The sequence below is a fragment of the Rhinopithecus roxellana genome, chromosome 11 (genome assembly GCF_007565055.1).
Source record: "Rhinopithecus roxellana isolate Shanxi Qingling chromosome 11, ASM756505v1, whole genome shotgun sequence".
Classification (NCBI taxonomy): Eukaryota; Metazoa; Chordata; class Mammalia; order Primates; family Cercopithecidae; genus Rhinopithecus; species Rhinopithecus roxellana.
Genome location: NC_044559.1, coordinates 19373784 through 19401621, shown reverse-complemented (window position 1 = coordinate 19401621; position 27838 = coordinate 19373784).

The window sequence follows — 27838 nt, the reverse complement described above, 5'->3', positions numbered from 1 at the left end:
TATGTTATTTCTAAAGGTTAGGAAATAATGCATATTTTCTTTCTAAATGTCAATTTAATCTGAATGGCAGTGAACCTCGAATAACATTTGAATTTAATGTAGAACTTTTGAAAATGAAGCAATTGCCTAGCTAACTGCCTGTTTGCTTTGGGGTGAACTTCACGTTTAGTTAGCTGAAGTATATTTCCATTTGGAAATATAAACATAATAGTTAGCTATTATAAGAAAGGAAGAGAGGATCTTTATTTGTTAGCTAGCAATCAATCTGGGATCGCTGAGGCTCAACAGGCAGAATATGGAATGCAGCTATGCAGTTCATCTGACTGATGCCTACTTAGGATTAGAATGGACCAGGCATTGAGCATTATTCTGGACACTCAGTATTTCCAAATCCCAACTCTATTTTTTGTCTACAAAAATAAATGCTTCTTTCAAGGTAAGTTTCAGAGAGAAGCTAAGTACAACTGACCCTTGAAAAGCATGGGTTTGAATTGCACAGGTCCACTTACACACAGATTTTCTTCCACCTCTGCTAGCCCTGAGATAGCAAGACTAACCCCTCCATTTCCTCCTCCTCCTCAGCCTACTCAACATGAAGACCACAGGTGAAGTCCTTTATGATGGTCCACTTCCACTTAATAAATAGTAAATACATTTTCTCTTCCTTGTGACTTTCTTAACATTTTCTTTTCTCCAGCTTACTTTATCATAAGACTACTATATGTAATACATATAACATGTACAATATGTGCTAAATGGCTGTTCATGTTATTGGTAAGGCTTCCAGCCAACTCTAGACTATTAGTACTTAATTTCCTGGGGAGTCAAAAGCTGTATTTGGATTTAAAAATACACAGAAGTTCAGTCCCTGCTAATCTCTGTGTTGTTTAAGGGACAACTGTATATTACAGAATTCTTCACAGGTCATGCATAAGTGTGAAGAGTTTGGTTAGCCTAGGAAGAGGACAATTGACTGTAGGACAGTAACTGCCTGTTAATCCTAGGAATTAGTTAAATATTAATAGCTTTTTTTTTTCAGATTTTTTTTTTTTTTTTTTTTTTTTTTACCTTGACCAAACGTTTTATCAACTGAAGGGATCTGGGTTTAGGATTATACAAATTGGGGTCTGAAAAGTCTGTCATTAGGAACATTGGCGGTCAGAGAGAGAAGTTTGAGGTCATGACTGAAAGAACATGAAGCCAAACAGGCACTATCCCCATAAATAGGGGGAGGCAGAATATGGCAATTCCCTGTTCATTCTGACTGACTAATTATTATTTCTGTGTACCATCCCTCTGAGTCACTACTAAACTCTCCACAAGGCCTGTCCAATTTTTTCCTCTTCTACCGGAATTTACTGGTTTCTATTTTTTCATATTAGTCTTTCTGAAAATTGTAGGCACTATCGCTAATAAAATTTCTGCTGGAACAACATTTCAAAGCTCATAGGCATATGGACATTCTTTTGACTCTTAATTGTTAAACAAGTTTGGAGGAGCAGCCTTCCTTCTCCTTATCAGAAAATGATGGAACAGAATTGAATTCCCAAGGTCCTTTAGGGTTCTAACATTCTGGAAATATAATTGTTCAATATCTTAGAAAATCCAGGACATAAAAAAAATGATTTCAAAAGTCTATACACTTCTAGATAAGCAGCCTTTCTAATAAATATGCAGAGCCAAAATATTTAGTGGAATTAACTTATTTTGACATGATATTAACAAGTTCTCCCTTTAATCGGCGACTTTTTCTACCTTAGATAATACTTTTTACCAATAGTTTCTTCAATTCCCTTAGCTCTAAGAATTCCAAACAGGCTGTTCATAGTTTATGCATCTGGTATCAAATAAAAATTGGAAAGAGAGTTATGGGGTGTAAATGGCCTATAAAGTACATTGATACTAATGCTGTTCTCAAGAGCTAGTTATCTTTTAGTCTAATTGCCCTTTTAGTGAAGGAAGAGAAAGTATACAGCTGATTTCAGGCCCTATAAAGAAAACTAAACACCATAGTTAAGTGCAGAATCTTTGGCCATATCAATGTAAAGATGCTAGAATAAACAGCCACTTCACACTCCTCTACCTACTATAGAGTAAAAGTCTCCAAACTGCCTTAGGTCAGATCTTTCTAACTACAAATCCAGACAAAAATGAGAGTCACATAATAAGGCATTATGTTATTATGGTAAAACTTTTGTAGTTAATTATCAAGACTACTTCATATATTCTTTATTAGATATGCATCATGACAATGTATATAGTTAATAGACCTTCAAATGAATTCAGCACATTGTTCATCCTTATATCTTTTGATATTATCATTTCTCATCAATGCCCTATCTTTTCTATGTACTGATGCATTAATAACTTACCAAAGATGATTAAATTGCATAATTTTCTTCTCTCTGAGTTCTCCTAATTCCATATCTCATTTTCTTCCCCACCAAGAGGAGAAAAATATTCTGGGGCTTAGTCTGATTTACTCTTTGAGACAGCTGGTTGTCCCAATGTGCTTGTAAAAGGAAGGTGTCTGTGGATTCAGATTGGAATGGATAGCCATGCAATTGATATGCTCATCCTTGATATCAATTGTTGTCTAGTTTGTGCAATTCTGCTTGCCATGGTTACATTTTCAGCAAGTCTCTTGTCAAAAAGCTGTTGCTGGTCATCTCCCCTTAGTGAAAAAATGGTGCAGAATAAAGATTAGGATTAGACTGGTTCTCTAATCTCCTAATTCCCCTGTTCCCTGGTATTCAAATTGACTTAGTGATCAAGGGTTTATTTTGAGCTAGTGCTGGCAGTATCTACCGTTGGTTCCTCTTTGATTCCTGTAAAAAGTAAAACATGCCTGGAATCTGCCTGCCCATGAATGACATTCCTAAAGTTGCTGATTAGCTATAATCCAACAAAATTCTTGGAAAGAATTCAAAAGAATTTGTAGCAGATTATCTAGATCTTGCTTGTCCTAGAATACAACTTTATGTTTTGATTGCTTGCCCAGTTACCACAGTTTTCATGGCCTTTAGCACTTTCACGAGTGCATTAGTCCATTCTCACACTGCTGATAAAAACATACCCGAGACTGGGTAATTTATAAAGTAAAGGAGGTTTAATGGACTTACAGTTCCACATGACTGGGGAGGCCTCACAATCGTGCCTGACGCCAAAAGGTACTTCTTATACGGTAGTGACAAGAGAGAACGAGAACCAACCAAAATGGTTTCCCCGATAAAACCATTAGATCTCATGAGACTAATTCACTACCATGGAACAAGAAGGGGGAAACCACCCCAGTGATTCCATTATCTTTCCCGGCGTCCCTCCCACAACTGGTGGGAATTATGGGAGCTACAATTCAAGAGGAGATTTCAGTGAGGACAGAACCAAGTCATATCAATGACCTGGGCTTGTCACCACACTACTTCTTAAGCTCAGTCCCTGGTAAATGTAATTCTAATGACACAGGCATTTTACTTGGGGGTATAGCTCTGACTGAACAGACCCAGCAGACTATTAAGATGAACAAGCCATTATAAAATCTTCAACTCTCAACTTGTAGTTGAGCTTTTTCCACATTTTTCTCAAATCTACCATCCAATAGTTGATACTGTTCAATCAGAAAACCAATGCAATGGGAAGACAATTATTTCAATTAAAATACAAAACCTTAGTCATCTAAAGGTTATAGAGCTAGATAGATAAATGTAGCAAGAAGATCCCAGACTGATAGTTTCAGGAGATCTGAGTCCTAGACCAGTTCTGTCACCAATTAGCTTCACAAAAGTTCTTCAAAGCAAGGAACTAAAGGCCCAGAGACTTAAGCCTCTTGCCCCAAATCGTATTGCAAGTGCTTTGACAATATATACAATTAGCATGATGACCTGGAAAAAGCATACTTAAAGCTAATCAAAATTATAATCACTCCATGTACTGTTCGGTCTACTTTCCCTAATAGCAAAAGTAAATACTCTCCACACTCTGCTTTTGACAACATGTCAAACAGCAGCTACACTCATCTGGCTCTAGCTTCTGACAGTCAGGCTTTCTGCATTTTACAGCCTCCATTCAGTTACTTGGGTATGACACTGCCTCCTCCTTTCTTCCCTCCAATCTAGGATAGCTTCCTGATGCCCTGAATCTCTGGGCTGATTCATTACCTTCTTTCTGTCTTTTTGCTACCTGTGTGATCCACTCCTTGCGTTTGGTAACCTGTTTCTGTTTTCCTAGTGGGACCATGCTTGGTACATTAACTATGATTTTGAGCAAGTTACTCAAGATTATGGCTCAGTCTTTTTCTTCCCTCCTCACTTTACAAATGGAACTAAAATAGCTCCTGCAATGGACTGCATGTTTGTGTTCCTACAAAATTCATATGTTGGAATCCTGATTCCCAAGTTGATAGTATTAGGAGGTGGCACCTTTGGGGGATAATAAGGTCATGTGGGTGAAGCCTTCCTGAATGAGGTTAGGGCCCTTATAGAAAGGAAACCAGGGAGCTCTTTTGATTTATTTCTGCCATGTCAGTAAGTCAGCAGTCTGAAATCTGGAAAAGGGTCCTCACCAGAAATGGACCAAGCTGGAAACTTCATCTCAGACTTCCAGCCTGCAGGACTATGAGAAATAAATATCTGCTGTTTATAAGTTACCCGGTTTATGGTATTTTGTTATAGAAGCCTGAAATAAGACAACCGCCTATGTGCCTGCTTTAAAGATGAAAGATAACTTCTCTGATACATATATAATTGGAGCTTAAAAACATGTAACTATTCTGTGACTGGTAACTGTGTTGGTATTAGTTTTGTTAGCTATATATACTGTTGAGAATGAAATGAAATGAGATGAGAATGAAAATTAAGACTCTTAACTCTCTAAGTAATGTATTTTCCCCCTGCCACACCACTGTTCAATACAAAGTAGCAAGACTTTTCTCTCAAACATTTTGTCATTTGAAAGCTCAGTGAACAAATAATGCAGGAGGACAGGCTTGTTTATGTTCTTCAACCAGTGAAATCATCTATGGATCTTAAATATTTGAGAACATTTAGTTGTAAATAAGTTGGACTTGTAAGAAACATAACCTAACTCATATATATGTTATGCGTAGTAAAACCCAATAGACATCTGTCATGAGTGGGGTGGAATGTGGAATTCCATGAGAAGGACTAAATAGTATATTTTCTTTCCGTTTCAATATTGGTTATATTACCATATAACAGTATATTTACATATTATATGATATTTTATAGATTTTTTTTTTCCAGTCTGCTCTATTTACTACCAACATGAAAAACTGTTGCTTTATTTCTCTGGAAGGATTAACTTTTTCCTGAAGGATTTTAAGTGCTTAAATGTCAATATCTAATGTGAGCAAAAAATCCAGGTCACATGGTGTCAAAATACCTATTGCTGAGTGTCCTAGGATAGTGTAACCCCTGCACACGACCAAGCTACTAGAAAACCACATTTTTCCAACTGTGGTCTGAAATCACTTCCATTTTCCTGGTTAATTTGAGTAGACAGGCAAACTTTTCAGCAGAATGATAATGTAAAAAGGTCAAAGAAGTTAAAGCCAAGAAAGTCTGGATTCTAAAAGCTGTTGTGCCACTTCCTGGCCATGTGACTTTGTGCAATTCACCTAATTTCCCTGGGCATCACTTTCCTCATTTGTTAAAAGGCTCTAATAATAGCTGCTGCAAGACCCATGTAGTGGTGACAATGACATGTCTTAGGAATATAGGAAAAAAAATAAACACCCTCTGAGAGTTAAGTAATGAGAACAACTCATATTTACACAAATATGAAGATCTCAGGCTCTGAAAACCGATAGAGCCAGATTCTTATCCTTACTCCTCTACATAATACTTGATGTTCGTGAAGAGGTTATGCAAATTCTTCAAGACTTTGCTTCCTTTATGTAAAACACGGATGAACAAAAAGTACCTATCTCAAGGGTTTTTGTGAAAATTAATTTTTAATAAGAAAAATATGTATGTTGGTACAAAAGTCATTGTGGTTCCCGCCATTACTTTTAAATGGCAAAAACCTCAATTACTTTTGCACCAATGTAATATTTCATACAAAATATTTTGTAACTATGATAAATGCCAACTCATGTTGTAATGGTTTACAATAGAGATATTCAGGATTGATTGCCTTATGGAGATTCCTGGCCAGCAAAATGTGAGAATAAACTGAAGATACCGTCATACCAGAAGAAGGACTGTATCCACCATAAGGCGAGTAGATCATCACGGAAGGGATAAATATAGAAGTGAGTGACAAAGTAAAGCATTGGCAATGAATATTCAAACTGGCCAGCGGGAGAGGATGCCCTTATCAGACTGAAGTTATTAGGTGGACTGCCTGTCAAGCCCATTAGAATCCAATGCCATTAATTATACAGTGCATATTATAATTCCATTTTTTCCTTTATTTAATTTTGATCACCAAAAACACTTTTGACACTACTTTGGCCTTTATGTAACTAGCTTACAGGAGGACAGTCCTAGTTAAACTGACATTATTGTTGATTCATGCAGAATATTACATATCTAATGGAAAATTAGCTAACGTTGACTCTGGTTTGCAATGTTGATTTTTTTTTGGTTTTGTTAGCATGAGCCAGCATCTCTGAATCTAAGCCACTCTAGTACTTCAACAAGGTTATCAGTAGACACAGCTAGACTTAAGAACCACCAGCATGAACCACCTGGGCTCTGAGGCTTATGAACTCTTTAGCACTTGTCAGGTTAATAGAACTCTTATCATAAGTTGCTGTAAAAATTAACTGCTTCAAAATGCATAGCATAATACACAGTATTAATTATATGCTATTTAATAACAATAACAACCCAGTTATGATAAAGTACTTGAACTTTACAAAATAAAGATGCCCTCTGCATTGGGATGGGGGAGATGACAATGTCTTTGGTGTATACCTTTCCATTTTTTTAAGTTTTTAAAGAAAACGCTCTACAGATAAGTAACAGGGTCACTGCCAAAACACAATATATGGTAAGGTTTTCATCCCCAAGCAGAAATGTCACTGTGCTGATCCTGTCAAACTTTCTATTTAAATCAACTCAATACTAATAATGCAAATTCATTTTTTAATTTATTAAGTTAGTCAATCCATCATCAAATATGTAATTCCTTCCATTTATTACTCAGTGAATACACATTAGATGAGAAGTAACATCCTAGGACACTGAGAATATAAAAATAATAATATAGTTCTCCTCTACTAATCAACCTAGTAGAGGAGAAATATGAAGTAAAACTTCTATAAAATAGAAATATAAAAAAGAAAATTATAACACAGTAGAATTGATAATGTACTGAAAGAATACATTTAGTATTGCTAAAAACTAAAAGGTAGCAATACAAAGTGACAGTCGTACGGACATTAAGACTGAGTAGTGGGCAGCCATAGGAAGAATATTCCAGGGAATGTCAGTGGCATATATGCAGGTAGAGAGTGCCGAAAGGGCACTTCCTGTTTGGAGGGTAGAAAGATCGATGATATGGTTTACATAGGCATTTCAATGCCATGCGTGCCAGAAGTTGAACTTTTGCCCCCCAGGTTTTGGTGTACCAAAAAATGCTTTAAAAATATTATCTATACAACTTTCTTTCCTATATTGTATATATGTTACAGCTGGTCTTGCAGAAGCATATGTAAGAGAAAAAACAGAGGTTTTGTTTTAGTTAAATTTTTCTTTTTATTTCTCAAACTGCAATCATATTGATTATAAGGTGATATCCTTATTATCACCACTCTTTAAATAAATCAGAACAGCCAAAATTATGATAACATAAGTATCTTAATCATGATTGTAACTTCTTACCATCTTAGAATTTAATGTCATCTAAAATTTTTGTTTCAAAAAAGATGGAACAAATTGCAGTGAAAGATTATAAAAATGGCCAGGAAAAAGTCCATTGAATTTGTTATGGCCAATACAGTGGTGTCAGAAAAAAATGAATTAGCTATAAATTAATGAATCATTTAACTAAAGAACAAATAATAGTAATAATTTGTCTGGATAATTCATATAATTTTAACATTTACACCCAAATTAGAAAATTAAGTAACTAAAATATCTCTACTTTTATGTCAATCTATTAGAAGACTTTGGATAACACTGAAAAGATTCTCCCAGGATATCTTGTTACCATCACCTGCAAAAGCTACCCTATTGCCTTCATTAATCTTAGCTTTCAACTCTTCAGCACAAGAGATAAGTAGACTATGTGAATTCCACAGGAATGATTGATTAGACTAGCACACTGGACAGGAAGACCTTGAATTGTAGTTGTGTATAGATTTCTTTTTCTCATATATAATTTCTAAATTATCCATCTACATTCTTCTGCCTGATTGACCTCTTTTGCCACACAAAGAATAAGTCACTCACATATGTGACTTGGAAAACATTAGTAATACTCCAGGGACTTGGCGGTCACAATGGTTATTCTAATAATTAACCACTCTCAGGTGGAGTGGAATTCAATTAAGCAAAGTAAATCTCCAGTGAAAATGTAAGAATGTCTAGGATCCAGAAAACTTATTTCAGAGATATTATAAAACTACAAATAGGAGGAAATAAAAGGCAATGCTGATTGTCAACAATAATATAGCAAGAGAAATATATGTTTGATTTGAATTGTTTGGCTCTTTATATTTCTGAGCAGTTTCACCTAATGTGATTTCCAAAGGACCTAAAAGTAAAGAGAACTGAATGAAGATTTATCTGAATAACATGTAATATAAAAGGGAACCAATTACCAACGGGAAACTCTAACTCGTTTACTAAAATCACAGGAAAATATACTAAGCCAGAATCCTGTAATAATATCATTTGAGGTCTTTATACCACCGAGAGGAGGAGAAAATAATAAGCTCTCCTGGACAAGATCCACTGTAGAGACAACGCAGAATCTGGCTGTCATGGGCATAAGGTGAAAAGAATGCTGAGAGAATTCCACTTCCAAAGCTCAGGAACACAGAGCACACCTGAGACTTAGGCTGGACCAGGACAAAATTGCCTCTGTTTCTCACCATGAGTCTGGCAAACATCGAGCAGCAAGCAATGTTTACTTTCAGAGATGGCCAGGATCATAGAAAGACACTACCTCTGCAGCAGAAATGTATAGTACTAGCTGAAAGGTGAGGGCAGAGCACAAATGTTGGCAAAAACTCTTCAGCATTCAGAACCCGCATTATAAACACCAGGCATCATTAAAGAAATGTGAAGTTTGTGGTGAACTAAAGGCAAACAGAGCAACAAAAAAACTTACTCAGCTGAATTACTGTTAAGATTGAATCAATCTTCCACACTCATTGACTGAGAAAAGACAAGTATATTTTTACACATAAATACCATATATCTATCAGTTTCCAACATACTATACAGAGTGTCATAATGTCTGGAATTGAATCAAACTGAATAAAAAATTAAGACACAGAGAAGGCAATTAAAACAAAAAAAATTTACAAAATGCAATAAAAAGGGCTTGATTCACAGATAATGTAGTATATGAAACCATCAGACAGACACTTTAAAATAACCATGATTAATTTTTAAAGAACTAGCAGAAAAAGTACACAACATGTACAGAGACATGAATAATCAGAGAAGTGGAACTAATAAAGTGAAAATTATATATATAATATATAATCACATCAGATATAAAAATCTCATCAGTATATTATATATTATTATAACTCATAAAAGATACAACATTGATATGTAATTATATCAGATATAAAAATTTCCTCAGTAGACTCAACATAGCCGAGCGGAAAACAGTGAACTGTAAGATAATCAAAGGAAAGTACTTAATTTGAAACACCGGGAAAAATGAGACAGCGAAAGAGACAGGGAGATGGAAGAGAAAGAGAAGGCGAGAGAGAGAGAGAGAGACAGAGAGAGAGAGAGACAGAGAGAGAGAGAGAGGAGCAGAAGAAATTTTAAAAAGATAAGAGAAAGTAGAACAAATTAAATGAAAGAAAATAATAAAAATTACAGCCAAAATCAATGCTGTGGAAAACAAACTATAAAGTACAGAAAATAAATATACGATTAGGAGTTAAAGCAGGGATATAACTATCAATGTTATTGGCATTATAATGAGTATATAGCTCAAAAGTTGGGAAGAACTGACATATTGAAAATATTGAGTATTTTTATGAACAAGAAATGTCTCTCTATTCAGCTCTTCTTTGATTTATTTTACAAGAAGTTTGTCATTACCCTAATATAGATTAAGTATGTATTTTCTTTGATTTATACCTAAATATTCTTTGGAGGGAAGAAGTAATGTACATGGTATGGTGTTTTAAAATTCAAATTTCAATATTTCATTGCTGATACAAAGAAAAGCAACTAACTTTCATATATTAATCTTGCATCCTGCAAACTTCTTATGATTACTTACTAATTCTAAGAGGGATTTTTAGTTGATTATTTGGAATTTTGCACATAGACAAACATGGCATCTAAGAAAAAGTTTATTTTTCCCTCCTTATCTGTAAAACTTTCATTTCTTTTTCTTGTCTTATTGCATTAGCTAGGACTTCCAGTATAATGGTAAGTGTGCGCACCCTTGTCTAGTCCTTTGCAGGAAAAAAACTAGTTTCTTACCATTAAGTATGATTTTAATTATAGGTTTTTTTCTGTAGATGTTCTCTATCAAGCTTAAGAAGTTCTCTATTACTTCTAGTGTGCTGAGTGTTTTTATCATGAATGAACATTGTATTTTGTCATTTTTAAATGAATCTATTGATATGATCATGTAATTTGCTTTTCTTTAGCCCACTGATGTGGTAGGCCATATTAATTAATATTGGAATGTTGAACCAGCTTTGCATTACTGAGATAATTAACACCTGGTCATGGTGTATACTTATTTTGCTAATACTTTCTTAAAAATCACATTTGCATCTATGTTTATAAGATATATTGTCCCATAACTTTCTTTTCTTGTAATGTATTTGATTTCATTATTAAGGTAATGTTGGCCTTAAAGGAAGTGACATTTCTGTTTGTTTTTCTGGAGCAGACTGTAAAGAATTGACATCATTTCTTCTTTTAGTATTTGGTAGAATTCACCAGTGAACCCACTTGAACCTGAAACATATTGTTTTGGAAGAGTAATAATTAGTGATTCAATTTATTTAATAAACATGGGCTTATTCCAATTGTATTTTTCTCTTTGTGTGAGTTTTGGAAGACTGTGTCTTTCAAAAATTTGGTCTATTTCATTTAGATAATCAAATGTTGGGGCATAGAATTGCTCAAAACACTATCTTATTATCCTTATAATGTCCAAGGCATCAGTAGTAATGGTCCCTCTTTGATTTCTGTTATATTAATTTGTGTCTGCTCTCACTCTCTTTTTTGTTTTATTGGCATTTTGTTCATTTGTTACCTAACTAGAGGTTTTCCAATCTTATTATTTCTTCAAAGAACTAGCCTTTGGTCTCATTGATTTTCTCTATTAATTTTCTGTCATTGATTTCATTAATTTCTGATCTAATTTTATTATTTCTCATTCACCTGACTTTGGATTTAATTTCCTCATTGTTTTCTCACTTTTCAGGTTAATGGTTAGATTACACATTTGGATCATTCTTCTTTTCTAACATACAAATTCAGTGCTCTAAATTTCCCTCTAAGAAGTGCTTTAACTACATCTCAAAAATTTTAATTGATGTTTTCATTTTCATTTAATTCAAAATATTTTCTTTTAATTTCTCTTGAGACTTTTTCTTTTAGCCCTGTGTTATTTACAATTGTATCATTTATTCTCTAATTATTTTGGGACCCTACATTTATCTATTATTGATTTCTAGTTTATTGTGGTTTGAGAACATGCCTTGTATGATTTATTTAATTAATTTGTCAGTGTGTTTTATGACCTAGATAGTGTTCTATCTTGGCAAATTTCATAAAACCTTGAGAAGAAGATGTATTTTGCCATTGTCAAATGAAATTTCTATAAATGCCAATTATGTCCAATTAATTGAGTACTGTTTAGGTAACCATATTCTTACTGATTTTATGCCTGCTAGGTCTGTCAATTACTGTTAGATGAGTGTTGAAGATACCAAGTATAATAGTGGATTTATCTATTTCTTCTTGTAGTTCTATCAGTTTCTGCCTCTTGTATTTTGATTGTTTTTATGCATACACACATTTAAGATAGTTCTCTTGGAGAATTGACACTTTTTTAGTATGAAATTTCCCTCTTTATCCCTGATAATTTCTCTTTCTCTAAAGTCTACATTGTCTGAAATTAATGTTGGTTACCTTAGCTTTCTTTTCATTTCTGCTAAAATGATACATCTTTCTACATATCATTCCTTTAATCTGTCTTTATCATTATATTTAAAGTGTATCTCCTTTAGACAACATATAATTGGGCCTTGTTTTTCTTTTTAATCAACTCTTATTGTCTTAGCATTTTAATTGATCATATTTACACCATTAATATACAGTGATTATTGATGCAAATGATTTAAATTTACCATGTTGATAACTGTTTTGTATTAGTTGTTCATTTGTTTTCTACTTTTTTTCTGCTTTCTCCAGTTTTAAATGAGTATCTTTTATGATTCTATTTTCTTTTCTTTCTTAGTACATATAAATTATACTGGTTTTTATACAATTTTTGGAAGCTTCCCTAGAGTTTGTGCAGGTACTTTGGGTAGTGAAGTTACCTTGTAACAGAATTTCTAATTCCTCCCTCCAATTCCTCATTACATTTACGTCATCATTTCCTTTATCTGTAAGCTATAATCACTGACCACATTGTTGACATTATTTTGTTGAACAACTTGTTACCTGTTAGCTCAATTAACAATAAGGAAAAGAAAAGATTTTAGTTTATCTTCATTTATTCCTTCTCTAATACTCTTTTTTTCTTTATGACTATCTAAGTTTCTGAGCTATATAATTTTTCTTCCCTCTGAAGAAGATCTTTTAACATGTCTTGCAAGGCAGGTCTAATGGTGAGAAATTCCCTCAATTTTTATTTGTCTGAGAAGTTGTTTATTTCTCTTTCACTTTGGAAAGGTTTCTGGATACAGAACTTTACGTTGGTAGATTCTGTCTTCCAAAACTTTAAATATTTCACTCTATTCTCTTCTTGCTTGCATAGCTTCTGAAGAGAAGTCCAATGTAATTCTTATCTTTGTTCCTCTGTATGTAATGTGCATTTTATTATCTAAATTCTTTCTAGATTTTCTCTTTATCTTTGATTTTCTGCAGTTTGAATATGATATGCCTGTGTGTATATATATGTATATATGCCTGTGTGTGTATATGTGTATAGGAGGAGATATATATATATACACACATCTAAAATTAGATCAGATTATATGTGTGTATATATATCTCCTCCTATACACATATACACACACAGGCATATAGACATATATAATTTTAGATCCTATACACATAATTTTAGATCAGATTATATGGTTTTGGTTTGGAGGCAGTGGGAAAGGAGTCTGCAGAGAGAGACTAGGAAGGGGCTTGCATGCCTGGAGATAAATATATATATTATGTATATAATATCACACAGGGGAGATATATATATAATCTCCTGATTGGTATATATATATGTATGTGTGTATATATATGTGCGTATATATGTATATATGCCTGTGTGTATGTGTGTATATACATATATGTGTATGTATATGTGTATATATTACTAATATACATATACACACACACAGGAGATATATATATTAAACATATACACACACACACAGGAGATATGGTGTTCTCAGGGATTCCTGGTTCTGTGGGCTAGTGTCTGTCTTAATTTTGGAAAATTGTTTCTGATTTTTACTTTAAATGGTTTTTCTGTTCCTTTTTTATTGTCTTTATGATATTTCAATTATGTGCACATTATGTTTTGTTTTCAATTGTCCTTCAATTCTTGGATATTCTGTTCCTTTTTTTTCTATTCTCTTTTTCTTCAAGATCACTAATATTTTTCCCTCAGCTATATCCAGTTTATTCATTAATTCATGAAAGTCATTCATTATTTCTCTCAAAGTGTTTTGTATTTCTAGCATTTTCTTTGATTCTTACAGTTTCCTATCTCTGTTTACATTAGTCATCTATTATTGCACGATATCCACTTTTTCCATTAGATGTCTCAGCATATTAGTCATAGTTGTTTTGCATTCTCAGTCTCATAATGTCAAAATATCTGCTATATCTGATTCTGGTTGTGATGCTTGCTCTGTTTCTTCAGACTGTGTGTATGTGTGTTTACCTATCAGCATGCCTTATAATTTTTTCTTAGATGCTGGAAGTAATGTATTGGGTTAAATAAACTATAGTAAATAGGCCTATTGTGTGTCTTTTTATATTTTTCTGGGTAGGAGTTGTGCTGTGTTTACTGTTTGCTATAACTGTGATACGAGAGACTAAAATTATTCTAGTTTTTGTTTTTGTCTCCTTTATTGTCTTTGGTCTAAGCCTTGGAGTTCTTTCAGTTGTAGCACTTCGTTACTGTACAGGAGCCCTGTTGATATGGTGGCAAGTAGTGGGAAAGAGAAGCATTCTATAATCCTATGAATAACTTGGCTGTATCCCTGGGTTGTGACCTTTATAAGTGCTTATTATTTCTTTTTCTCCCTCTTTGGTGAGACAGGAAGACTAGAAGTTGCTAGAAGTGGATTTTTTTTTCCCCAAGGTTTATGGGCCTCTGGTAAAATAGTTTTCCTTGAGGACAGGCTTTTGTTAAGGAGAAAATAATGCTCTAGGTATATTTTAAATTGATTACTCTTTCCCCTCTTCTTACTAAAAGCAAGAGAGGATTTTTCTTTTATCTTTACTCAAGGAACTTGGTGGGCTTGGAAGTAAAACTCATCATAGTGTGGGAGTTCCTCAGGAAATAAAACTCCTCAAAGTGTGGGTGTTCCCCAAAGATTGCTCCTCACTCCCACCTGGAATTTAACTCTTGAGCTACTCCACAATTTCCTCTAGAAATTTATCAGTCACAGTTTTGGTCCTACCAGTACTTGCTCTAGTAGCAGGCATCTTCTACATCCAGAAAGCTCTTGTTCTCAGGATGTACCTCTCTTCAGTTTTTTTAGGACAGCGGTTTTCCCTGTGTCCTCATTTTTCTAAAAAATATAAGCAAAGTTGATGATTTTTAACGTGTTCAGATTTTCTTCCTCTGAGAATGAGAGTGATGACTTCCAGGCTCTTTACTTATATGACTAGAAACTAGAAGTCATAACATTTTGATAATAAGAAACGGTCATTAACAATTTTAGGCCAATAAATTTTACAACCTAGATAAAGTGAGGGACATGTCCCTCGAAAGACCTGAACTACCCTCGAAAGACCTGAACTACCAAGGACTACTCAAGAATAAATAGATAATATTAACTGACTTATATTCATTATATGAAGGACTTTACCTCCCATTCTGGAGAAGGAATTAGTGCATTTTAAGTTGCATGCAAGATAGTTATATCATATTAGATGGAATTACGATCTTGTTATTGTCTTTATTTTGATATTAGATATTATTTAAGGGAATGCATATGGATAGCAAGATAACAAGAGGTGGACTTTTGATGGTTAATTTTATGTGTCCACTTGACTGAGAAAAGAGATGCTGGTAAAATATTATTTCTAAATGTGTCTACGAAGGTATCTCTGGAAGAGACTAACATTTGAATTAGTAGACTGAATAAAAAAATTTGCCTTCACCATATGGGTGGACATCTCCAATTTGCTGAAGGCATGAATAGAACAAAAAGGTGGAGGAATGGCAAATTTTATCTCTCTGCTTAAGCAGGGACCTCTATCTCCTCCTGCTGTCAGACATTAACACTCCTAGTTCTTTGGCTTTTGGACTCAGATCAGGACTTATACTGCCAGAGCCCTGATTCTCAGACTTCTGTGTCTGGAATAAGTTATGCCCCTGGTTTTCATGGTTTTCCAGCTTGTACATAGCGATATGTGGTACTTCCTCACCTCTATAATCATGTGAACTATTTCATATAAAATATATACACACATGGTTACATACGCATATATAAAATATACTTACATATTATATATGTATGTGTGCATATATATTCATATATGTATTTGTATATTATATGTGTACATATATGTGTGTATTGATTGTATTTCTCTGGAGAACCTAATACACTAATGTCAAACAAAATAGACTTTAAATCACAAAATGTTCATAACAGACACAAAGGACATTAAAACAATATATTAATAAAAGCTTCAATTCAGCAATAAATACTGAAAATATAAAGATTTATATAATTAAGAACAGATTAACATTATATAAAGCAAAAACTGAAAGAATGCAAAAGAGAAACAATTTTACAATAATAGTTGGAGATTTTGATACTCAGCTCTCAATAATGAATAGAACAGTCAGATAGAAGATAAGTAAGGAAATAGAAGACTTAAAGAAAGCAATAACCCAACTGGATTTTACAGACACATGCAAAACATCTTACTCAAAAGCAACAGCATACACATTCTTCTCAAGTATACATGGGACATTTTCCAGGATAGATCACATGTTTTAAGCCAGAAATTAGGTCTCACTATATTTGAAAGGAAAGATATCATACAAATTATCTTCTCTGGTCACAGTAGAATGAAGTTAGAAATTAATAACATAAGTAAAACTGGGAAAATTCATAAAACCGTGGAAATTATACAAGACTATTAAACAAACAATGGCTAAAGAAAGAAATAACAAGGGAAATTAGAAAATACTTAAAGATGAATGAAAATACAAACATGACATATTAAAACTTACGGGACACAGTGAAAGGATTACTAAGGGGGAAATTTATAGCTATAAGTGTTTATACATTTTTAAAAAACAAGAAATATCTCAAAACAACAAAACTCTTTACAACTTAAAAAATTAGAAAAGAACAAACTAAACCCAAAGGTATATAGCATAAGGAATGAAATAATAAAGAGTAGAGCGGGGTAAATAATATAGAAAATCACCAAAATCAAGAGTTGGCTCTTTAAAAAGGTAAACAAAATCGAAACAATTTTAGCTAAATGGACTAAGATAAAAAGAGAATACTCAAGTTACTAAAATTACTTAATGAAAATTAATGAAAGTGGCGACATTACTGCTTTCTATAGAAATAAAGATTATGAGTACTGTGAATAATTGTACAACAAATATTTGGACAAAGTACATGAAATGAACAAATTCTTAGGAATACAAAGCCTCCCAAGATTAAGTTATAAAAAATAGAAAATCTGAATAAATCTATAACTAGTTAAGAGATTGAGTCAATAAAGAAAAATTCCCAGTGAAGAACAGTTCTGGAACTGATGGCTTTATGGGTGAATTCTACCAAAGATTTAAAGAACTAACACAAATTTTTCTCAAACTTTTCCAAAAAATTTAGCTGTGTGGGCACACTTTTTAACTTCTTCTATGAGGCCAGCATTACCATAATACCAAATCCAGACAAAGACACCACAAGAGGAGAAAACTACAGATCAAATATCCCTTAGGAATACTAATGCAAAACCCTGAACAATATACTAGCAAACTGAATTCAGCATATGTTAAAACAACTATACACCATGATCAAATGGGATATTTATCCTTGGGTTTCAAGAACGATGTAACACATGAAAACCAGTGTACTATCACATTAACAGAATAATGTTTTAAAAAGCATAGCCTTGATTGGTGTAGAAAAGTCATTTGGCAAAATTCAACACCATTTCAGGGTAAAAAAAAATACTCAACAAACTACAAATCAAAACAAACTATGTCAACCTAATAACTTTTGGTTCAAAATTAAAAGCTTTTTTTTTTTTTTTTCTAAAATCAATAACGAGAAAGATGGCCATTTTGCCACTTCTATTTCTAGTTAACATAGTACTGGAAGTCCTACACATAGCAATTATGCAAGAAAAAGAAATAATAAGCATCTAAATTGGAAAGGAAGAAATAAGATTATCTCTGTTTGCAGATAGTATGACCTTATATGTATTTATATAAATTTAGAAAATTAGCAGGATATACAGTTCACACCCAAAAATCAGTTGCATTTCTGTGCACTAACAATGAACAACCAGAAAAGAAAATTACAAAAGCAATTCAATGTACAACATCCTTAAGAAAAATAAAAATTTTAGGAATTAACTTAACCAAGGAAGTAAAAGACTTGTAGAAGAAAAACTATAAAACATTGCTGAAAGAAATTAAAGAAGATGTAAATAAATAAAAACTCATCTCACATTAATGGATTGGAAGAATGAATAATGTTAAGATGTCTATACTACAAAAAAAAATCTATAAATTCAATGCCATACCTATCAAAATTCCAAAGATTTTAAAAAATTTTGTATTAATAGAAAAACCCATCCAAAAATTTATATGGAATTGCAGGAGACTCTAAATAGCTAAACAATCTTGAAAAAGAGAAACAAAGTTGGGAGGACTCACACATCCTAATTTCAAAACTGCAAAGCTACAGTTATCAAAACTGTGTAATCTAGCATCAAGACAGACATATGCATCAATGGAATGGAATAAGGAATTCAGAAATATACTCTCACACACATGGTTGAATGATTTTGGACAAGGGGGCCAAGATCAATAATGGGGAAAGGATAGTCTTTTCAATAAATGGTCTGGGAAACTGGATATCCATATGCAAAATAATGAAGTCGGACTCTTGCCTAACACCATATGCAAAAAATTAATCAAAATGAATTAATGACTTAAATGTAAGACCTAAAACTGTAAAATTCTTACATGAAAACTTAGGGCAAAGTCTTCACAACACTGAATTTGACAATGATTTTTCGGGTACAGCACTAAAGGCATAGGTAAAAAAAAGAAAAAATAAACAAATTGAAGTTCATGAATTATTTTAAATTGTGCATCAAAAGACACTATCAACAGAGTAAAAAGGCAACACAGATAATAGGAGAAAATATTTTCAAATCATATATCTAACAAAAAAATAATATCCAGAATGCATATAAAGAATATCTAAATGTCAAAAATGTAATATAATGCTATAGTAATCAAGAGAGAGTGATATTGACTAAATAATAAAATATAAATCATTGTAAGCTATGGTTCTGTTGTTGTTTTAAAAAAATGTAATCAATGGGACAGAATAGAAAATCTTGAAGTAAAACTGTAAATATATTTAATCAATTATTTTTTAAACAAATGCTAAGGTAGTTAATCAAGGAAAGGCTAGTCTTCAACAAATGGTGCTAGAATAATTAAATAAGTTGCAATTACAATTGCAAAGACTTTTGCGAAAACATTCAATAAACCATGTCCTATGGCTTATATCATATATAAAAATTAACTATAATTACATTATAAACCTAAATATAAAACCAAAACTGATAAATCTTTCAGAAGGAAACATGGTATAATGTCTCTGTGACTTTGGTTTATGCAGATATGACTTAGATGAGACAAAAATGGCAAGAATCATGAGAGAAAACAACTTGGTAAGTTAGACTTCATCAAAATTAAAACTGTTCTTTGAAAACCAGTATCAAAAAATTGAAAATACAACCCCAAACCTTGGAGAATACATCTTAAAATGCATATCCAATAAACATCATTATCCAGAGCATATTAAAAACACTCACAGCTCAATAACCGTAAAAGGCACAATTTAAAATGGGTAAAACATAGTTAACTATAGAGAACCATGGTCATAGACTAGTGCTTCTGACTCTTAAACGCACATTGAATCACCAGAAGTACTGTTAAAATATGCACTCTGATTCAGTCTTGGGAGAGAGCCTAGAATTCTGTTTTCCAACAAACTCTATTGTTATTGGTTCATGAACCACACATTGTGTGTAAGCTCTTTGACACCATGGAGTTTCTAACTAAGTTTCTCATAGATGGAAAATAAAACTCACAGAATAAGCAACAGCCACTGAGTGAGAAAGCAAGCACCAACGCCTTGAGCTTCTGATTCCTGGTGAGATGTGTTTGACTGATATAAGGATAAGTACAAGTTAAAAATGAGAAGCTTAATCCTCCCTCTGGAAAATAAGGGAAGAGCCTTCACCCCACTCACTTTTCTTAGAGCATTTACTTTAGAAGACTTGTAATTGTAAGCTCTATGTCTCTTTGAAATGCATGAAAATCTTTCTATAGACTAAGTAAGCCTCTCACCAGCTTTAGGGGCCAGGAATATCTTTCTCAAGAATCTGGGAACCACATCTTTCAAATGTAATCATCAAAGAAGATAGTGCCTCTACCTCTTAGTTTGTGGGAGGGCAGTAGCCTAACTTCAGGGGCCAGGTGTCCTTCTATAAAACTACTTCCTGTCCTAATGATATGAGAATTTTACTTCTCCTTTAGATAAAGCCAATTAGCTAACACAGATGGCCACCCCAATTACCAAGCGAATCTAGAATAAACTATGTGTGACAAATGGTGCTATTAAGTCCTCTTCCTTGAGAACTAGTGATCGTTTATCTTGAGAACACGTATGTAATGTGTTCTGTCTGATTGGCTGTATAATAGTGAGATTTATTTCTGCATTTGTAATCTCTTCAGTGGATTGCCTGTGATACCACATTTTTTGTTTAATGCTTATTCAATAATAAAATTATTTTTTGTTCTTGTGGAAAACCATATGTGGAGAAGCTATTTTAGATTGGGAGGAGATTTTGCTTTTAATCATATTTTCCCAACACTGACTATATCCATGTAGTTTGTTAATGAGATGGACAGTTATTTAGTAGTTGTGGGTATCTCCCCTTGAAAGAGAAGACTACATGCTTAAAAACAAGAGACGTAAATGAAAAAAAGAGAAAAAAAAAAAGAGAAAAAAATCAGAAAATCACCTCTACTAAATAAATGGATACCTGAATGCACAAAATATGAACAAGCAGATAAATAAATACATACATACATACAAGACAAAATCAGTATGGGCAGAGAAAAAATAGCCCCCTTACTTGGTAAGAGCACTCAGTCAACAGAACAGCTCTCTAAAGTAGGTGTATTTTTCTAAGAATAATCTTATTTTTTAATCCCTGCAGTGGGTGGGGTGGGGGTGGAAGAGTGGTGAGGGAGAATGACTCACTGAGTTTCTGTAACATTCACCTGATGCTTCCTAAAGCCAAGGCCAAATATACTGCAAAAATAAATGCGCACTGATTTCCAAGACTCTCCATTTGGGAAAGCAGGTGTTTTTGCTTTAAAAAGGATTGCTCATCATCACTCGCCATCAGAGAAACGCAAATCAAAACCACAATGAGATACCATCTCACACCAGTTAGAATGGCAATCATTAAAAAATCAGGAAACAACAGGTGCTGGAGAGGATGTGGAGAAATAGGAACACTTTTACACTGTTGGTGGGACTGTAAACTAGTTCAACCATTGTGGAAAACAGTGTGGCAATTCCTCAAGGATCTAGAACTAGAAATACCATTTGACCCAGCCATCCAATTACTGGGGATATATCCAAAGGATTATAAGTCATGCTGCTATAAAGATACACGCACACGTATGTTTTTTGTGGCACTATTCACAATAGCAAAGACTTGGAATCAACCCAAATGTCCATCAGTGACAGACTGGATTAAGAAAATGTGACACATATACACCATGGAATACTATGCAGTCATAAAAAATGATGAGTCGTGTCCTTTGTAAGGACATGGATGCAGCTGGAAACCATCATTCTCAGCAAACTATCACAAGAACAGAAAACCAAATACCGCATGTTCTTACTCATAGGTGGGAACTGAACAATGAGATCACTTGGACACAGGAAGGGGAACATCACACACTGGGTCCTATTGTTGGGAGGGGGTAGGGGGAAGGATAGCATTAGGAGATATACCTAATGTAAATGACGAGCTAATGGGTGCAGCACACCAACAAGGCACATGTATACATATGTAACAAACCTGCATGTTGTGCACATGTACCCTAGAACTTAAAGTACAAAAAAAAAAAAAAAAGGATCTTTAAGGGCATTTGATTTTTTTTTTCTTCATAGTGCTACCTTAGAAACAGTCCAGAGGGTCTTATTAGTGCAGTTTATCATTGGACAGTGTGGGCTTTGGTTATTGTATATTGAAATATGGATTAGATTGTGTTCTGAGAGGGAATTCCAGTATGAAGCTAATAAAGTTCATGTGACTATTTTCTACACAATATCCTTTTAGGATATTTTGAGAAAGTTTACTTCTGGAGAAAAAAAAAAAAAAACCCAAAGCATTACAAATCAATTCAAACTGCAAAAGAATACAGCTCATGGAGAAATTCTGGAAAATAGGAAATAAGATGAGAACTCAATGAAAATATTTATTTTATTTATTTTATTTTTTTTTGAGATGGAATCTCACTCTGTCACCCAGGCTAGAGTACAGTGGTGCAATCTTGGCTTACTGCAACCTCCGTGATTCTCCTGCCTCAGTCCCCCGAGTAGCTGGGATTACAGGTGCCCACCACCATGCCCAGCTAATTTTTGTATTTTTAGTAGCAACGGGGTTTCTCCATATTGGCCAGGTTGGTCCTGAACTCCTGACCTCAGGTGATCTGCCTGCCTCAGCCTCCCAAAGTGCTGGGATTGCAGGTGTGAGCCACTGCCCCAGGCCAAATATACTTTAAAAAATTTTCCAGGACAGAAATTCTAGATTACTTCTCTAAAAAGTTAACTCACTAAGATGGATATTATCAGTCCTATCTCAGATTTGGACCAACTCCAAATTAAAAGAGCAAAGATCTGTAACAAAGCTGCAAACTTGCAGAAATATAATAAAGTTAACACACAAATCAACAGCTTATTAAAGAAAGAATACCAAATTACCAGAAACATTTCAAACATAAGTAGATTAATTAGGAGACTTATCTAAGATTAAAGAGCTCCCATGAAATAGACACTCTAACACCAAATAATTATATTCCGATAACTGTGGTACACAATTGACTAGGGTGAAGTTCAGGCTTCTTCTTCTTCTTTTTTTTTTTTTTTTTTTTGAGACAGTCTCCCTCTGTTGCCCACACTGTAGTGTTGGCTCACTGCAACTTCCACGTACTAGGTTCAACTGATTTTTCTGCCTCAGCCTCCCAAGTAACAGGGACTACAATGCATGCCACCACACCAAGCTAATTTTTGTATTTTTAGTAGAGGTGGGTTTCACCATGATGGCCAGGTTGACCTTGAACTCCTAACCTCAAATGATAATCCCGCCTCGGCCTCCCAAAGTGCTGGGATTACAGGCATGAGCCACCTTCTTGGGCTGTCCACAGGTTCCCCCACAACCTAGCCTAATATTTCTGTCCAACCTTGTCCCCACTTAGCATACAGGACCATGTTACAGCACTTTCTTCCCATCATTTATTCATTGCACAATCACCTCCCCAACTTAGGAAAGAAGAAACAACTAGATCAGTGTGTTTCTCAAATTTAAAAGCAAATGAATCTGTGGATTTGTTAAAATACAGATTTAGATTCAATAATCCTTAGACTAACACCTAAGATTCTAAATTTCTAACTTCCAGTTGATGCCAGTGTTGCTGGTCTGCAGACAACATTTTCGGCAGTAAGTTCCTTAACTTGATATTTCTTCTTAATTTCAGTATATTTCATTTATTTGTTGCATCTTTCATAATAATATAACTAACATTGAGGAAAAGTTCCCATAACCAAGGCCATTGGAAATGGTGTCTGGATCTCAGATGGACTTTCTATTCTACATGTTTGAATTGCATTTATATTCTTTTTTTGTCTTTTTTTTTTTCCTTTTTTTTTGTGGAGAACGGGGTCTCGCTGTATTACCCAGGCAGGTCTCGAACTCCTGGGCTCAAGCTATCCTCCTGCCTCTGCCTCCCTGACAGCTGGGATTACAGGCGTGAGCCACCACGTTATCTCACCTTGCTTTTGTGTCGTGGGAGTATAAACACTTTATGTTCTGCCTTTCTTCATCTGACCCATTGCTTCACATATCTACCCTGAAATCAGTGATTTCAAATGTTCATTTTTTAACAGATATATCACTATTTTTACCCTTTTCAATATAAAAGATTTATCATTCAATAAGTCCTACTTAACATTCCTATAAAAGTATTTGAGTTTTCCTTTGTCTTTGTTCTCTGAGTTCTACCAATTATTATGCAGGATATCTTCCATTTGTCCCTCTAGATCCACTTTCTTACCATTTTCATCCTGCTCTGTGTCCTGAGTTTACCTACATGGACAGTATCAACATGGTACTGTCCTTACCCTCGAACTTGAATCAAGAGAAAAAGAAGAGTGAGAAATTAAGGGGTGTGACTGGAGGAAATCGAGTTCCAGGTATCTATTATGCAGCTCCTTCTCTGGCAGATTGTTGTTAAGCAATCCTCTACCTCTCATTAAGCAGCAAGGGTTCAGGTCTTTGCTTCTTTCCCTTGCTTTTTCAGGTATAAAGGTGTTCATGCCTACCTAGCTGATACTAGCCCAGGGCTACTGCACTATTCCTTGTTAGCTTCCTTAAACACTGCTCATACCTTTATACATTAGTCTTTTATTAAACTTTTCTTAAATTACCCCCATTTGAAATTGTAATCAGTTTCATGTTGAAATTGTGAATATTATAATCAGTAACATCTTTTCATTGAATTTTTGGATAGCGTATTATAGGCAAAACTCACCAAGCACTAGGCAGTGGTAAGACAGTTTTCAAAATACACTGAGAAAACTATTTTAGGGTAAAGAAAGAACCTTTCATATCATCTGGCACAGGATAAGGTTCCAGCGTACCTATTCTAATGAACATGATTAACATCATTTTTATGAATTCAGTTATGAACAGGAAGATTAAAATTATTATTATGCATCTGACAGAGGGCCTACAGTCTCAGCATTGAACAAAACAGAATTGACTGTGGGACTACTGATCTTTGGAACTCAAATGTCTAATAAACACTCTAAATCCTGATGGGGACTAGAAATAAGAATTAATGGGTTAAGATTCCAGTTAGGGCTTATTTAGGATATCAGAAATACTTACCAGTTCCTAATTTAGACAAACCTAATTCCTCACTCCTAAACTGGGGAGGAAGAGTGAAGGTCTTCCAATGCCAACTTCTTCCATTTCTGCCAATCAAGCTTTCACGTAGTCTACTACCTAGTCATAAGATTTTCTTTAGTTCTTGTTATATGTAACAATTCCAAAGACTCAATTTCCCCCACCCAAAAATGGAAAAAAAATAAGTAATTCTATAAATGTGATATTTAGAATGGATAATAGTTAAGTGTAGAGTTTATCATGAAAGAATCAGAGATAAAAAAAATAAAAGGATAAAGTGGTCAAGAAAAACTGAGGGGAAATAGCATTTTATAATAGCAGCACACTTTAAAAGCAGAGTCCAATCTAGTCATTTGTTAGGTCTGAGATTTGATCTGAGAGTTAATGAATCACTTTATATACATACATAGCACTTGACACTCTCCAGGATTTCAGCACAGGGCAGCCTTTTCTTCCTAAGTGGGTACTATTATGCCAAAAATGTAGAAAGAACCAAATTATGATGCTAAGCATTATATATAAGCTTATATGGTTATATTTCATTTAGTCTGATTTCTAATAATTGAGGAATGGTCTCTGTTCTCCAAAATTGTCAGCTAAAGTTGAAAATGGCTCTATTGAGGACACATCTTTCAGATCCAAAATAATAACACTTACTCTAGGATACATTTATCAAGGGTTTATGATATGCTCAGCTTTTCACATCTTTTAACTTTGTTTTTCCTCACATGCTAATTAGGTAGGGACTATTATATGGTCAATTTATGGATCAGGAATCTGACATTAGAGAATTAAAGTGACTTGTAAACCTTAGCGCTAAGACAGAAGATAAGACTTTCTGGCCTTTGACAACTGCTCACTTCACCAGAAAAAGCAATGTATGTAAATATCTATTTAAGTGGCCTTATACTTGGCTTCTAATATAGGTACAACCCAGCTATTCCCCCAAAAAATGTAGTATAGGAAAATTTTCTTCTAGCTAAACCATTCTGTAAAATGCCCATGCACATTTTCAAGGCCCTGTGATTTGTGTGCTCTGGAAATCAGACCCATGTAACAAATTGAAGCTCTCGATCTGCAGAAGAATGCCTGTGGAATGTTTTAATGCCTGTGAAGAAAAAAATGTAGTCTTTCTTGCTAAAAGTAACCTAAAGCTCTTGGTGGCTGATAACATAGAGTGTAGCAGGGCACTCTGTGCTAAAGATACAAATGCCGTCCAGCCATTCTTTGAAATTGAGCTCCTTTCTAGTTTGGTAAAACTATTTCCAGCAGGTTCAAGGCCTCAGCAAGTCTCACTGTGTTATGAAGAAGTACTAAAGGTTGTATTTAATAAGTCAACATTCTCCCCTGAGCCTTAGTTATAACTTTTTAAAGAGTCTTGGAGGAACAGTTGAGCTTTTCCCAAATAGGGGAGTCTCAACTCATGTTTACCAGATAAAAAAGTGAAAGAAGCTAATTTTGCATTTCGATTCAAAGTTAGTGTGGTAGAGGAAGGTCCTCCCTCAGTCAGGTTGTTTTTCCTATAATGGGTAGAATTATCCAGAGATACATTAAAAAAAAAAAATCAAATGCATCCATTGACTGTGCTTTGACTTAGAATATCACAAAAATTAAGAATGCAATTGAACTTGTTGAGTCTTGGCATGAGTTATCTACTCAATGCTGCTGCATGATAAGTAACCACAATATATCAATGCATAAAATAATAGGCATTTCTTTCTTAGTTTGGTATCTGTGAATCATCTGGATTTTGGTTTACCTAGGTTAGGCTCAGCTTGACTTGGCCCCAGGTTCTGAGTTGAGTCCAGTTCTGCTTCACATACCTTCATTCTCTTTGGACCAGCAGATACTCAAGGCATGTTCTTCTTATGGTGAAAATGCAGGAGTGAAAGACAGGGATAGAAGAAAAATATCATGTTTCTTACGTCTCCCATTAAGAATTGTAAATTCACTTTTCTCTGTATTCCTTTACCTAAAGTCAGTCCTATTGCCAAGGTCAACATTTTTTGGATGGGGAAGCATAATCTTTCATTAATAGTTGAAGGGAAGGATAAATATTTGCTCATTAATAATCTAACCTTTCACAGTCTTTAAGTTATTATTTTCAGTAACGCTCCATCAGTCTACCACCATTCAAACTTTAAGGATAGAATTCACTTGTTTTTCTCCTCTTGTCAAATAAATGATTCAACATATTTAGTAGAGTTTCACTACTTGGTCTTTCCATTCTCTAAGCATCATTATATATGTGACCACCAATGAGTCACAGCTATCAGTGACCTGGGAAGGGAAAAGTGAGTCATGTAAATAGTGAACAAAGAACTAGTGTTTTGGAATCACAGAATCCTAAATATTTTAAATAAAGAGATTGTACTCAATAAATACTATAAAAGAGGAAACTAGAGAACAATAGAGTTTAACGCACTTATCCAAGTTACCCAGCTAGTTAATAGCATAGCCATAACCCAGTTTATTATCTTCACTACCATGCTACACTTCCATGGCCTTTTATAAACTTTCTGTTTAGTTTTATACACACACACACACACACACACACACACACACACACACACATACACACACACAAAATTCAAGGTATTACAAAGGAAGCAGATAAAACTGCTTCTGAACCGCAGTGATATTTTTGGGGATTCTATATTTTCTTTTTAATTTATTTTTTAACTGACAAGTAAAATTGTTTATATTTATGGTATTTATGGTGTACACCATGATGTTTAGTTATATGTATACACTGTGAAATGGCTGTATCA